Source organism: Scyliorhinus torazame, chromosome 28 (genome assembly GCF_047496885.1).
Source record: "Scyliorhinus torazame isolate Kashiwa2021f chromosome 28, sScyTor2.1, whole genome shotgun sequence".
Lineage (NCBI taxonomy): Eukaryota > Metazoa > Chordata > Chondrichthyes > Carcharhiniformes > Scyliorhinidae > Scyliorhinus > Scyliorhinus torazame.
In genome coordinates, this window is record NC_092734.1 from 19,650,576 (window position 1) to 19,664,197 (window position 13,622).

General features: G+C 42.0%; 1 protein-coding gene across 10 annotated transcripts in view; it reads left to right on the top strand.

The window, feature by feature from the left end:
- kcnma1a (potassium large conductance calcium-activated channel, subfamily M, alpha member 1a) overlaps positions 1-13,622 on the top strand; it is a 1,078,085-nt gene that overhangs the window by 454,405 nt on the left and 610,058 nt on the right. The gene's annotated exons all lie outside the window — the stretch shown is intronic.

The following is a 13,622-nucleotide window of genomic DNA, read 5'->3' on the forward strand; positions in this document are numbered from 1 at the left end:
TGAAGTGAGCGGGGTCAGGGCGGAAGGGGCCGTGCTAATGGTGGAGGTAGACGGGCTGTGGGGAACGAGGATTTTGAAGTCTGCTGACTCTGCACAGGTCACTATTCAGTAGAAAAGTCAAAATACTCAGGAATAAAAGGGAAATAATTCCGAGTTGCTTGTTCAGGGATTATTTGTGCCAGACTTTCTAACACTGTCGGAAGGGAGGAAGTGTAGAACCAAGGAGCAGGGATCCAAAAAAAATGGCAGGAAAAACGGGGACCATAGTTGTGTTTATTGAGGATTCTGAAATGTGGAATTCATATGAAGAAAGATTCAAAAAGTTTTTAATAGCTAATCAGACACCGGAGGATGTAAAGGTTGCAACATTTCTCAGCTCAGTTGGCCATAAAATACGTAATCTGCTACAGAATCTACTGCAGTTTGCCCAGCAAAGCCAGGAGACAAGCCCTTCAGTGAATAAATAAAAAGTTTAGAGGGACTTTTTACTTCTAAACTGTTATTGATGGCAGAAAGGTTCCAATTCCACCACTGTAGTCAGGAAAAAGGTGAAACCATGTTACAGTCTATAGCATCTTTAAGAAGTTTAGCTAGATATTGTGAATTTGTTGCAACACTTGATGCTCTGCGAGACAGACTGGTTTGTGGATTACACAGTGAAGCAATTCGGAGGAAGCTGCTGACTGTAAGTGATTTAACTCTAAAAGCTGCCGTGGAAGTTGCCGCATCTATGGAGCTTGCAATGACAGAGGTTTCACAGATAGGGGCTGGAGCGAAGATCCACAAAATGGGTATCTCGAACAGGGCTGCAAAGATGCAACTAGGTCACCGTTGTACACAGGTTGGACACCGAGCAGGGGAATGATGTAGCAAATTGAAAACATGCAAGGACTGTGGTAAGAAAGGCCACATTGCCAAGGTATGTTGGGCTCAGAAAAATTCTCCTACACAAGAATGTGCAAGACGAACGACGCAGGAAAACAATCTAGTCGTGCCTACCATTTAGTGGATGAAGCTCAAGATCACTTAAAAGACAGCGAAACCACGCTGCTGCAAGAGCTTAAGCCAGTTGTCTTGTCAATGCAGGGCGACCAGCCACTTGTTTGGGCATATCCAAAACTTGAAGGTCATGAAATTAAAATGGAAGTGGATAAGGGTGCAGCAGTATCACTAACACCTGAGACAATTTTTCATCAAAAGCTGGAGCATCTGCTTTTAAAACCATCAAATGTGATCCTAAGGACTGAAGAGGGCGTACCATTAAAAGGATGCATTTTGGTGAAAGAAGAAGCAAATGGGCGGATGGCGAAGTTGCCTCTTCCCGTTGTCCATGGAAACTTTCCTGCTCCATTTGGCAGACCATGGTTTGCTAAGATTAGGCTTAACTGGGAAACAGTCAATCAATTAGCGGATTCAAAGAGCAACTTGCAACAAGCTCTAATAAAGTATGACAAGGTGTTCAAAAATTCACTGGGCTCAATGACTGGAATTGAGCTACACCTGAAATTCATGCCAGACAGCACAGCCGAATGTCTCGATGCTCAAACCGTACGATATGCCACTAGGTCTAAAGTTGAAGAAGAACTGATTATAAAGATTAGTAAAAACAGGAGTTATAGAACCTGATACTATAAGTATTTGAGTGACACCAATCGTTCTTGTATTAAAATGGAAAAGCTTTGAAAATTTGTGGAGATTTTAAAATGATTATTTACCCATTTTTGTGCTCAGATCATTATCCACTGCCGCTGATTGAAGGCTTGTTTGCTGGACTTTCTGGAGGATAGAAATTCAGTAAAATTGATCTTTCGCAGGATTTCTGCAGTTAAATGTGGCTGCTCTATCACAGTCACGATTCACCATTGTGACGCGCAAAGGTCTGCTTCATTACAGAAGACTTCCTTTTGGCAGAACATCGGCGCTTGCTGTTTCTCAAAGATCCATCGATCAAATTCTAAGTGGGTTGAATGGAGTGCAGTGTTATTTGAATGACATGCTCATCACTGGAACGAGTGACCAGGAACACTTGGAGGATTTGGAAGCTACTCTGAAGTGGTTACAGAACCACAACCTGAGAGTTAAGAAGGAAAAGTGTGACTTTTTCAAGTCGTCCATAAATTACCTTGGTCACATCATGGAAAAAGATGGTTTACAAAAAGAAATGAAGAAAATGTCAGCCATCTTAGAAATGTCACGTTCCCACAATGTGACACAATTATGGTCGCTTTTAGGGTTGATCAATTATTATGGTAAATTTGTGCCAAATTTATCAACACGATTGAAACCTTTGCATACTTTGCTATGTGTCAGGCAGGCATGGCACTGGTCAGAAGGAGGTGAAAACACATACAATGAAGCGAAAGAAGCTTTATTGAAGTCAGAGCTGTTGGCTTGCAATGTCTAACCCTATGGGGGTTGATGCAGTCATCTCTCACATTATGACTTCTGGAGAGGAGCAGCCGATAGCATTCGCTTCAGGCTCTTGCCTCACGCACTCTTACTAGCACAGAAATGAAATACACTCAGCTGGAAAAGAAGCTTTGAGCATCATTTTTGGTGTCAGAAGGTTCCATCATTATATTTATTGGATGCCAATTTACCTTTTTTGATGGATCATCGACTCTTGATTGCAATCTTTGGACTGCATAGAGGTATACATTCTTTGGCAGCTAGCAGATTGCAAAGATGGCCATTGATATTGTCGGCACAAACTTATGATATCCAGTATTGTAAGTCCGAGCAGCATGCAAATGCTGATGCTTTATCACGATTGCCGTTCCAAGTCAAGCATGACCCAGAAGAATAATTTTGTCAGCATTTTGTACTTCTCGCTCGTGGGTAGTGTACATGTGACTTCATCTCAAGTTCAAAAATATACAAAAACCGATCAAGTGATAGGGAAGTTTATGGACTTGGTCAAAAAGGAATGCTGTCGGACATTCGTAGAAAAAATCCAGACCTTGAGCCCTACACCATCCGAAAGCTTTGAGTTGATAGTACAGAATGGAGTTCTATTATGGGGAATCCATGTGCTTATTCCTCTGTGCTTATGTAGTGGAGTCCTTGATCAACTGCATGAAGGACATCTGGTGTGATGAGGTGAAGGAATTGGGATGCAAGTATTTTTGAGGCCAGGGTTAGATACTCAAAGTGAAGAGAAAGTTGTGCAATGCCAATCTTGTGAATAACTAAGAAAGACTCTACCATTACATCTGTGGGAATGACCAACTCAACCATGACCGAGAATACACATGGGTTATCCTAGTCCACTGGAGGGTCACATGTTCTTCGTGATTGTGAACGCGCACTTGAAATGGGCCGAACTCGCGATAATGAAATCAACTATGACTGGACAGACCATTGAAAAACCAAACGAGATATTCACAAGGTTTGGAATACCGGAGCAGATTGTCAGTGATAATGATAGCAGTTTACTTCAAACGAGATTGAGGCCTACTTGAAAGGATTATACACCATATCAAGTCAGCTCCATATCATCCAGCAGGGAATGGATTGGCCGCACGTTTTGTGCAATCATTAAAGCATTTTATCAAAGGACCAGGGGACATTATCAAGAAGAGTAAACAAACTCCTAACGTTTTACCAGAAGACCGTACATGCTACAATGTAGAGTTCAGTGGCAATGCTGTTGTTTAAGAGGAAACTACAAACACAGTTTGATTTGGTAACTCCACCTGGTTCTTCAGAGATTGTCAAACGACAACAGACACAAATTACTAGGAGGGAGAAAATCTCTAAAAGACGAGTATTCGACAAGGGAGAGAGAGAGGGTGTCAGCTCGGAATTACACCACTAATGAGAAATGGGTACCAGCTTTGATCCTGGTAAAGACAGGTCCAATATCATACACTGTACAGATGGATGATGAAAGAGTTTGGCGACGTTATGCTGATCAGTTACTTGCTGCACAAAGTGAGTTTGCAGAAAGCTCTTGAGGTTCTAGCTTAGAGAGCTGTAGTTTGGAACGGAGACCAGAGACAGTGACGAGTTCTGATTCTGAGGACTTTTCAATCCCAACGCGACAGATACTGAAATAACCACTCAAGACGTACCATCTACAGAAAATAATGAGACAGTTCAGAGGTTGCAAGTAGCCGAGTTCAAGAACGTCAAATTCTATCAAAAGGAAGAGACTGCATCTATCTTATTGAATTGTGTAAATGTGAGGAAGTAACATAATCAGGTCATCTGTTGAAAAATGTTAATTGTTGTCCTTGCACTCATGAAGTAAATAGGCAGGAGTGTTGTGTATCGGAGATATTTTTTTGCTGGTTCTGCATCACGTGATGTGTGGTGCCATCTGCAAAGTGCGCCGGCTTTGAGCAGATCACCATCTCGATTGTATAATAAAACCTCTCATCGTGATTTACAAGAATGCAGACTGTGGGCGCCTCCATCCCTTTCCTCTTTGCGGCAACACATAAATATAAAACTAGCCAAAGGAAGGTTTGTGCAGAATTCTCCAAGAAAGGAGATTGTTTTTGTTATTACGTCCTGCTAGTGGCATCTAGTTTCCAAAAGAATTCTAACCATCTTTTTCAGACCAGTTGGTGGTGGCTGTCAGGCGAATGGAAAATACACGCTTGCTATGGATGCAGTGATTGGAGGCGAGTGCCGGAAACTCAAATCTTGGTGGATACTCTGTCTTGTAAAGATGCTGCTGAGAGTCAGAATGTCAGCGTTACAAGTCTTATAGAATCATTGCCCCCTCTGGTGGCCATACATAATATACCAACTGTCTTCACATTGCCAGTTTCACAATACCAAAGATAGATATTATTCGTGTTCACCTTAGTTGTTCTTAATTCAGTGACTACACACATGTCCACTAATTCTGTATCTCTGACAAATTATACCTAGTACCTCATTGAATGCAGAATTTCTAGACCAAATCCATGTTGTACATCCAGTCTCTTCCCTCCGCTCCAACTCCCAAGAGTTCTTCCTGCTCGTGTGTCAATTTCAAAATTCTTATTCTTATTTTCAAATCGTTCCATGGCTTTGCTCTAATCTACATTTGCGATCCTCACTACATCCTTAGATGCAATGAGCACTCTTCTCATGGGTGGGTTTCTTTATCGTCAATCGCTCTTCTCCACCATTGGTGGTTGGTCATTTTTATTTATTCATCTTTTCTGGATGTGGCCAGGTCAGCATTTGTTACCCATCCCTAATTGCCCTTGAGAATGTGAGCTGCCTTCTTGAACGGCTGCAGTCCATGTGGTGTAGGTACACCTACAGCGCTGTTAGGGAGGGAGTTCCAGGATTTTGACCCAGCGACAGTGAAGGAACGGCGATATATTTCCAATCAGGATGGTGTGTGACTTCGAGGGGCACTTCACCCTGTGGTGTTCCCATGCATCTGCTGCCATTGTCCTAGAATCTAGATGGCAGTGATCGCAGATTTGGAAGGTGCTACCTAAGGAGCCTTGGTGAGCTCCTGCAGTACATCTTGGAGATGGTGCATGCAGCTGCTGTGTTGGTGATGGAGGGAGTGAATGTTTGTTGCCAAACAAGTGGGCTGCTTTGTCCTTGATGTTGAGCTTCTTGAGTGTTGTTGGAGCTGCAATCATCCAGGCAAGTGGGGAGTATCCCATCGCACTCCTGACTTGTGCTTTGTAGGTGGTGGACAGGCTTTGGGGAGTCAGAAGGTGAGTTACTTGCTGCACGATTCATAGCCTCTGTCCTGTTCTTATGGTCACTGTATTTGTATGGCAAGTCCAGTTCAGTTTCTGATCAGTGTTAACCCTCAGGATGTTGGTAGGGGATTCAGTGACGATAATGCCATTGAATGTCATTAGGATGTCCAGAATTCATCGACCAATTCTCTCCACCTTCTTATCTTCCTCTGTATACTCAAAGAAACCTTTGCAAAACATTTATTTTGGTTCCCTGTTCTATTCTTTCAATGGCCATTCTGTCCTTCCATTCTTAATGCCCATCTCTTTTCTCATTATGGTAAAATACATAGAACCATAGAAATGTTACAGCACAGAAGGAGGCCATTCGACCCATCTTGTCCATGCCAGCCCGAGGACACCTTCTCATCCCACTTCCTACACCCAGTCCATAGTCCTGTAGCTTACAGCACTTAAGTTACAGATCCAGGTACTTTTTAAAAAGAGTTTAGGGTCTCTGCCTCCACCGCCAACTCTGGCAACAAATTCCAGACTCCCACTACTCTCTGCGGGGAAAAAAAAGTTCTTCCTCATGTCCCCTCTACATCTTCTGCCACTTAACTTGAATCTATGTCCCCATGATCTAGAATTCTCCACCAAGGGAAACAATTTTATCCTGTCCACCCTATCTCTTCCCCTCATAATTTTGTACATTTCAAGTCACCCCTTAGCCTTCTTTGTTCCAAGGAAAATAGCCCTAACCTATCCAATCTCTCCTCATAGCTACACTTTTCTAGCCCTGGCAACATCCTTGTAAATCTCCTCTGCACTCTCCCCAGAGCAATAACGTCCTTTCTGTAATGTGGTGACCAGAATTGCACACACTACTCCAGTTGTGGCCTCACCAGTGTTTTATACAATTCCAACATTATATCCTTTTATATTCTATATCTCTGCCAATGAACAAGAGTATTCCATATGCTTTCTTTACCACCGTTGTCCACTTGAACTGCTGCATATCGGGACCTGTGTATCTGTACACGAAGATCTCTCATTTCATCGACTCCTCTTGCTATATTCCCATTTATTGTGTTCTCCCTATAAATGTTTGACCTCCCTAAATGCATGACCTCACACACTTTGTGTTAAAGTACATCTACCACTTTATCACCCACTCCACCAACCCATTCATATCATTTTGGAGATTATAGCTATCCTGTGCACTGTCCATCACTCGGCCGATCTGAAAATTTCCCAATCGTGCCCTCCACGTTCACGTCCAAATCGTTAATATAGAACACAAACAGTAAGGTCCCAACACCGAGCGCTGTGGAACACCACTTGAAGCAACTTTCCATTTGCAAGGGCACCCATCGACCATTACCTTTTGTTTCCTGTTACTAAGGAAACGTTTTATCCAGTTTGCCCTGTGTCCCATGGGCTATTACTTTTTGACCATGTGGGACCTTGCCAAATGCCTTGCTAAAATCCACATACACAACATCCACGGCACTACCGTCATCAACCCTTCTTGTCACTCCCTCAAATAATTCAATCAAATTTGTGAGGCAACACCTTTAACAAATCCATGCTGACTATCCCTGACTAGTCCTTGCCTTTCTATGTGACAGTTAATCCTATCTCTTAAGATTAATTCTACTACTTTGCCCACCACTGATGTAAGACTAACTGGCCTATAATTGTTTGGCCATCTCACCTGATGATGAGCATGTAAATGCAGGTTGTTGTTGTCAATCAATCCTGGCATTGTCTATTGTTACACATTCTCCTGCTCTTGATTTTATGATCGACGTATGTCAACAAAACCATCATAATAAAAATTCCAGACCTTGCCAAGTAACAGTGGGTTGCCAAACTTTCACTGATTTTTGAATGTGTTTTTAGTACGACATAAATAATTGAAAGCTGGTTTGTTGCAGGATTTTTTTTTTAAGCAGACAAATAGACAATCAGTCAGCTGAAGCAGGGAATGGGAGGAAACTCCCGAAGGATCAGGGAGTTTTTCCAGTGGGAAGTGTCAGTTGTGGCTCAGTGGTTGCATCGTCACCTTCGACTCCATAAGTAGCTGGTTGAAACCCCATTCCAGTGATCTCAGCCCGTAATCCAGTCTGACACTCCAGTGCATTACTGAGGGAGTGCTGCACTATTGGAGGTGCCGTCTTACACATGAGACATTAAACCAAGGTTCCACCTGCCCACTTCATTGGGTGTAAATAATCCCATAGTATGATTTGAAGAACAACCAGCCAGTTCATCCAGTGTCCTGACCAATATCTATTGCTCAACCATTTGGGAGTCTGCTAGGGGCAGCACGGTAACAGTGGTTAGCACAGTTGCTTCACAGCTCCAGGGTCCCAGTTTCGCTTCCAGGCTTGGGTGACTGTCTGTGCGGAGTCTGCACGTTCTCCCCGTGTCTGCATGGGTTTCCACCCACAGTCCAAAGATGCGCAGATTAGGTGGATTGACCATGATAAATTGCCCTTAGTGTCCAAAAAGGTTTTACTGTGTTTCTGGGGATAGGGTGGAGGCGTGGGCTTGTGTGCTCTTTCCAAGAGCCGGTGCAGACTCGATGGGCCGAATGGCCTCCTTCTGCACTGTAAATTCTATGATTCAATGATGTGCAAACTAGATGCTGTTTCCTGCATTATTACCTTACAAAGAGGTACTTCATTGGCTGCAAGTAGTTTTTGAGCGGTTGTGAATGACAAATGTTTTCTTTCTTTAACTGAGTCACAGGTTACAAAGGTGCTAGTGTCATGGGAATATCCCTTTAAGAAATGTTTGTCTTCTCAAATGGCCGCTGTGATGTCATTGTGTGGCTGTGGCTTTGGTTTTTACTTTCGCTTTGAGCTGGAAGCTGTTTGTGGCTCTGAGTTTTACTTTCGCTTTCGACAGTTAGAAGCTGTATTATGACTACATGATCTTGGAGTCTCTCTGCATGTTAAAAAGGTGTCTCCAGATCACTTGATAACTTCAAAGTAATAATTGTGTTCTGGAAGGAATTCAAACCTACTGTTTTGTGGTAAAAGGGATTGTCTGATTTATGGATGTTGTTACTTGAGTAAAAACAGTAAAGGAAAGTTATTAAGGGTTAAATATAGAGTACCGTAGCTGTGTGGGGTATTTATGTTTGTAATTGATAAAATGCTTACTGTGTGTGTTTATAAAATGTTAACTGAATTTGTAGAATAAACTTTGTTTTGATTAAAAGTGCTTAAAGCCTCTGTTGCATAACACCTGAAGAGTAGGCCCTTGTGCTCCTCATAACCAAAATCTATAAACAGTTGTAGGTCAGGTGAACTCCATGATATACTGGTGTTTTCTAAACCCTGGCCCATAACACTAGATTTTAATCCATCCATTTCAAATAACTGAGTTATTTGATTTAAGTTGGGATGTAAATTTACACATCCTTCAGTTAAGGAGGAAAACCAACTAGAAGTTCCTATTCCTCATCACCATCCAGTAATCCTTGTGAGATATGTATGTGCGTGCATGTTGCAGCGATTTGTGTAGGGCCCACATGTGATGCCCTCGTGCATCGGGGGCTGTCCACGATTAGGATCAGCAGTGTGGGTGAGGTGCTGAGGATCCCCAGTAGAATGTACTCCAACACAGCATTGTCGTCTTAGGGGGGATAAAGGAGAAAATTGGAAGCAACAAATAAATTAATTAGTTCTAACAGGTTTATTGAGGTAGAGTGCCATTGAATGGAGAAAGTTAACTTGCTTGTCATTTCCAATGGCAATGGGGCTGGTTACATAACCACCCTGTTTACACCCAACTGGTATTCATTGACAGAATCAAACCTTCTCAAATTAACTTTGTCTAATTCGCACAAAGTTAATGTTATAAACCCAAATTTAAAAAGAAAATGCTCTGGCACACACGATGCCCAGATACTTTCTATGTGCCATTTTGGCTATAACTCTTTCACTTACTATTGCCATTGCATCAACTGGTAGATTTACTCTTGAGGAGTAAAGTTGGCTGAAAGGTATTAAATAAATTTTGATGCTAATGAAATTAAAATTGCTTATTGTCACAAGTAGGCTTCAAATGAAGTTACTGTGAAAAGCCCCTAGTTGCCACATTCCGGCGCCTGTTCGGTGAGGCTGGTACGGGAATTGAACCGTGCTGCTGGCCTGCCTTGGTCTGCTTTAAAAGCCAGTTCTTTAGTCCTGTGCTAAACCAGCTCCTGGATCTTTCTGAAATGTGAGAAGTTGTAATGATTTTGTATGAGAGGCTGAGCCATCCATAGTAAATACTTAATGGAGTGGCTTTCACACTCTGGAGCATCAAAAGGTGTTTCATCGAGGCTTAAAGGAGAAATGGATGATGAGCCAAAGGAATGATTGGAAGCAATGAGCAAACACTCAGTGAAAGTTGGATTTTAAAGTTGGTCTTCAAGGGGGATAGGTGGACTGATTTAAGAGGGATTTTCGGAGAGTGACCTCGACGATTGAAGGAATGACTGACATTTTATCAATATAGATTGTGGTGTTATGCATGGTTTACCACTGAAGTCATAATGTGAAACCCATTGTACTGTATTTAGTTATAGATTAAAAATTCAGGCGTGATGCATGTCTATAAACCTGTCAGTATCAGATATCATTGTATAGTGATCCGGTGGTTTATAATGTAACCTAAACTCGCTCTGGCTTACAGGTTTTTTTCCTTGTACTTGTACTTGTTATTAATGATGCAAGGTCATGAAAGAAAAAACAGTCAGCCGGTGCGGAGTTGTATGCAGATACATCAGGATCATAACACCCCAGCATGCTTTGAAATTTAATAAGCTGATTGAAACGATCACAATTCAAAATGCATTTGACCTAAAATTAAATCTTCCACCTCAAAGCTCGGGCAGCGCCCCCCCCCCCCCCTCCAAATTTGCTGTACTGTTGTAAGCCCCAACTTTTTGTCTAGCAGTGGGATCAATAGACACTTCGCAGTTGGTTAGAAAAGATTGTTGTTGCTGTTGGTGGGAAAGCATTTTGTAATAATAATCATCTTTATTATTGTCACAAGTCGGCCTACAGTAACACTGCAATGACATTACTGTGAAAATCCCCTCGTTGCCACACTCTGGCGCCTGTTCGGGTACATTGAGGGAGAATTTAGAATGTCTAATTCACCTAACAAGCAGGTCTTTCGGGACTTGCGGGAGGAAATCGGAGCACCCGGAGGAAACCCACACAGACATGGGGAGAACATGCAGATTCCGCACAGACAGTGACCCAAGCCAGGAATCAAACCTGAGACCCTGGAGCTGTGAGCAGCAGTGCTAACCACTGTGCTACCGTACCTTGTGTGACATTCACCTCTCTGCTGTTTTATAAAAGGTGTTGGTCCTGTTTGTATTTAACAGCCTAATGGTTACGATAATTTAACACAACAATCTTACAAATGAGTTCAGCATCAATTCACAATGATTCAAACGTTATACAATTTAAAAAAATAATGTAAGCTGTTTTTTGAATTTCTAAATAACGTGTACTAGAATTTGCGGAGGTTCTAAATTGGAGTGGTCAAATGATGTTCGTCACGTGTTGAAGAATACGCCAATATTAACATGCCAGTCAGACCTTGCCACTGGGAGGAACAAGTATTTTCCAGGCCGCACAGCCCTCCAGCTGTCAGTCTCCACCTGAAGCTGCTCAGATTGGAAGTTTAATGAGGGATTGAACCTGTAGATTCCCACTCAGCCACGTAGAATGTTAATGTTCCAGTGCACAAAACCACAAAATAATCCTCTTAGAAACTGCAATACAGAAACAACAAGAAATGTGAAAAAAAAATCAAATGTGTAAGAGGATTCCATAATCCAATCCTTATTGAATGACTGAAACAGCCCTGCATGCCCCATGAGGTTTAGAACAGAATATCTTGACTTTTGTCATCTGCTGATTCTATTTCTTCATATGTGGAGATGCACTAAAGCATCATGTAATATTTAGAATGGTACAGTACAGGGTCAAGGTAAATGTATATATTTTCCTCCAGGAACCTATTGCAAAGAGTTTAATTTACCTTACTGAGCACTTACTAGACTAGGTAGTGGTAAGTAATTTGTGCAAAAAACTAAGACTGCATTCAACCTGACAGAGTAAGGAGAGTCTTGTGTCAGCTGATGTTCCGTTGGTAGCGCACTTGATCTCTACGGCAAAAGGTTCAAGCTCCACTCCAGAGATATGGGCACAAAATCTAGGCTGCCGTTTGATGCGACACTGAGGGTCTTTATGGTGTGGTGTTAAACTGAGGCCCTGCTTCGTCTCTTTGAGGAAGACCTGAAAGCTCCCGTTACAATATCTGAAAGAAGAGAATGCGAGTTGTCTCTGATGTCCTGGTCAATGTTTATCCCTCAGTGAACATCCTGAAACAAAGAAAACATGATCTCACTGCTGTTTGTGGGAGTTGACTGTGTACAAATTGGCTGCCTTGGTTTCTACATTGCAATACTTCAAAAAGTACTTAATAGGGATGTCCTGAGATTGTGAAAGTGCTGTATAAACCCAAATCTGACTTTCCTGGTACCACAGTTGCCTTCCGGTCTCTTTGTGCTGTTGATTGGAGCCTGGAATTTGTGTATACAATACCCTTGCTCGTACATATATGACTTGTGGTATTTCTCCAACAGTACAGCAATAAGACAGCAAGTGTTCAGTAGGAATGAGGAGCATATGGAGGTCATTACAATGTTTTATGGTGAGGAGAATTTGAGCAGGCCTTGTTTAGTATTTATTCTGAATTTACAATGTAATGACCCTTGCAGCACACAGTATTCTTGGGTGCATTTTAATTTATTATGTCTGAGAGTGTGTCATTGTGCACATTAAACTAGATACTGACACAATGCCAGCCAGTTGGACATTATTTTTGCTTTGCATGACTCTGGTTGAACAATACTTAGTCAGGAGTAAGATGATTTCGATTCAATGCTACAATGTATGCTCCCTGCTGCACGAATCTGATATTATTTCTGCACTTTTATCTTCATGTTCTCGTCCAATGAGGTTTCTAGATTCGTGCCAGCTCGACCCACTCAGTACCAAAAAAGCAACCGACTCTGAGCAGAGTTTGTGATGATAGTACAATCAAACTCATTCCATCGTCTCATGTCTGGAGCATAGATATTTGTCAGGACAGTAATTCTAAGTTTGGTTGAACCCATCCATTCCTTGATCCAAATCAGTCAGTAGAATGAGAGGAGGCGCTCATTTGTAGACTTCCTGTTGCTCCCTCCTGACACATTGTTAGGAACTGCCTGACCTTCACTCCCTGCCTCTTCAAACTTCAGTTGACAGATTTTGCAGCTCAGTCACTGGGAGGGAGAGGAGGAATTTCTTGCTCAGTAATGAAAGAAATCACAGACGCAGCCAACAATGACTCACAAAAGGAAGATCTCAGTGAACTCAATTGCTCAAAGCCTTTTGGCTACCATAGGTATGATGCTGTGAACAGCCTCCTCTGTGTTGTATCATTCAATGATTGTGATCAAGAATGAAATTCGGGAGTGTATTAATGCCGATGTGATGAGCAGGACAGCTGTTTAACTACAAGGGTGGATTCTGAGGGCCTGATACGACATTGTGTTTCTATCTTTGTGGACAGCAAATAATGTCATAACTTTCATTACACACTTGTGGCATTATCTTCATTCCAACTTAAATACGATCATTGGCCCATTTCCAAGTGCTAACAATACATCTTAAAGCTTTGTTCCTTCTGGCTGCTGTCGGAGTCAATTCTATCCAATGTACTGAAGATGTTCTGTGGTTAAGGGTGCCCTCCATAGATCAGTGAATTCTTGGAATTAGGTTTACAGTGTTTGCTGTCTTACATTGACCCTGGTCCAGCAATGCTTCAGTTTAAAAAAAAAAAAAAAAAAAAAATCACATCCTTGTTTCAACTTCTTCCATGGCCTTGCCTTTCTCTCTCTCTGTAACCGCTTCTAGC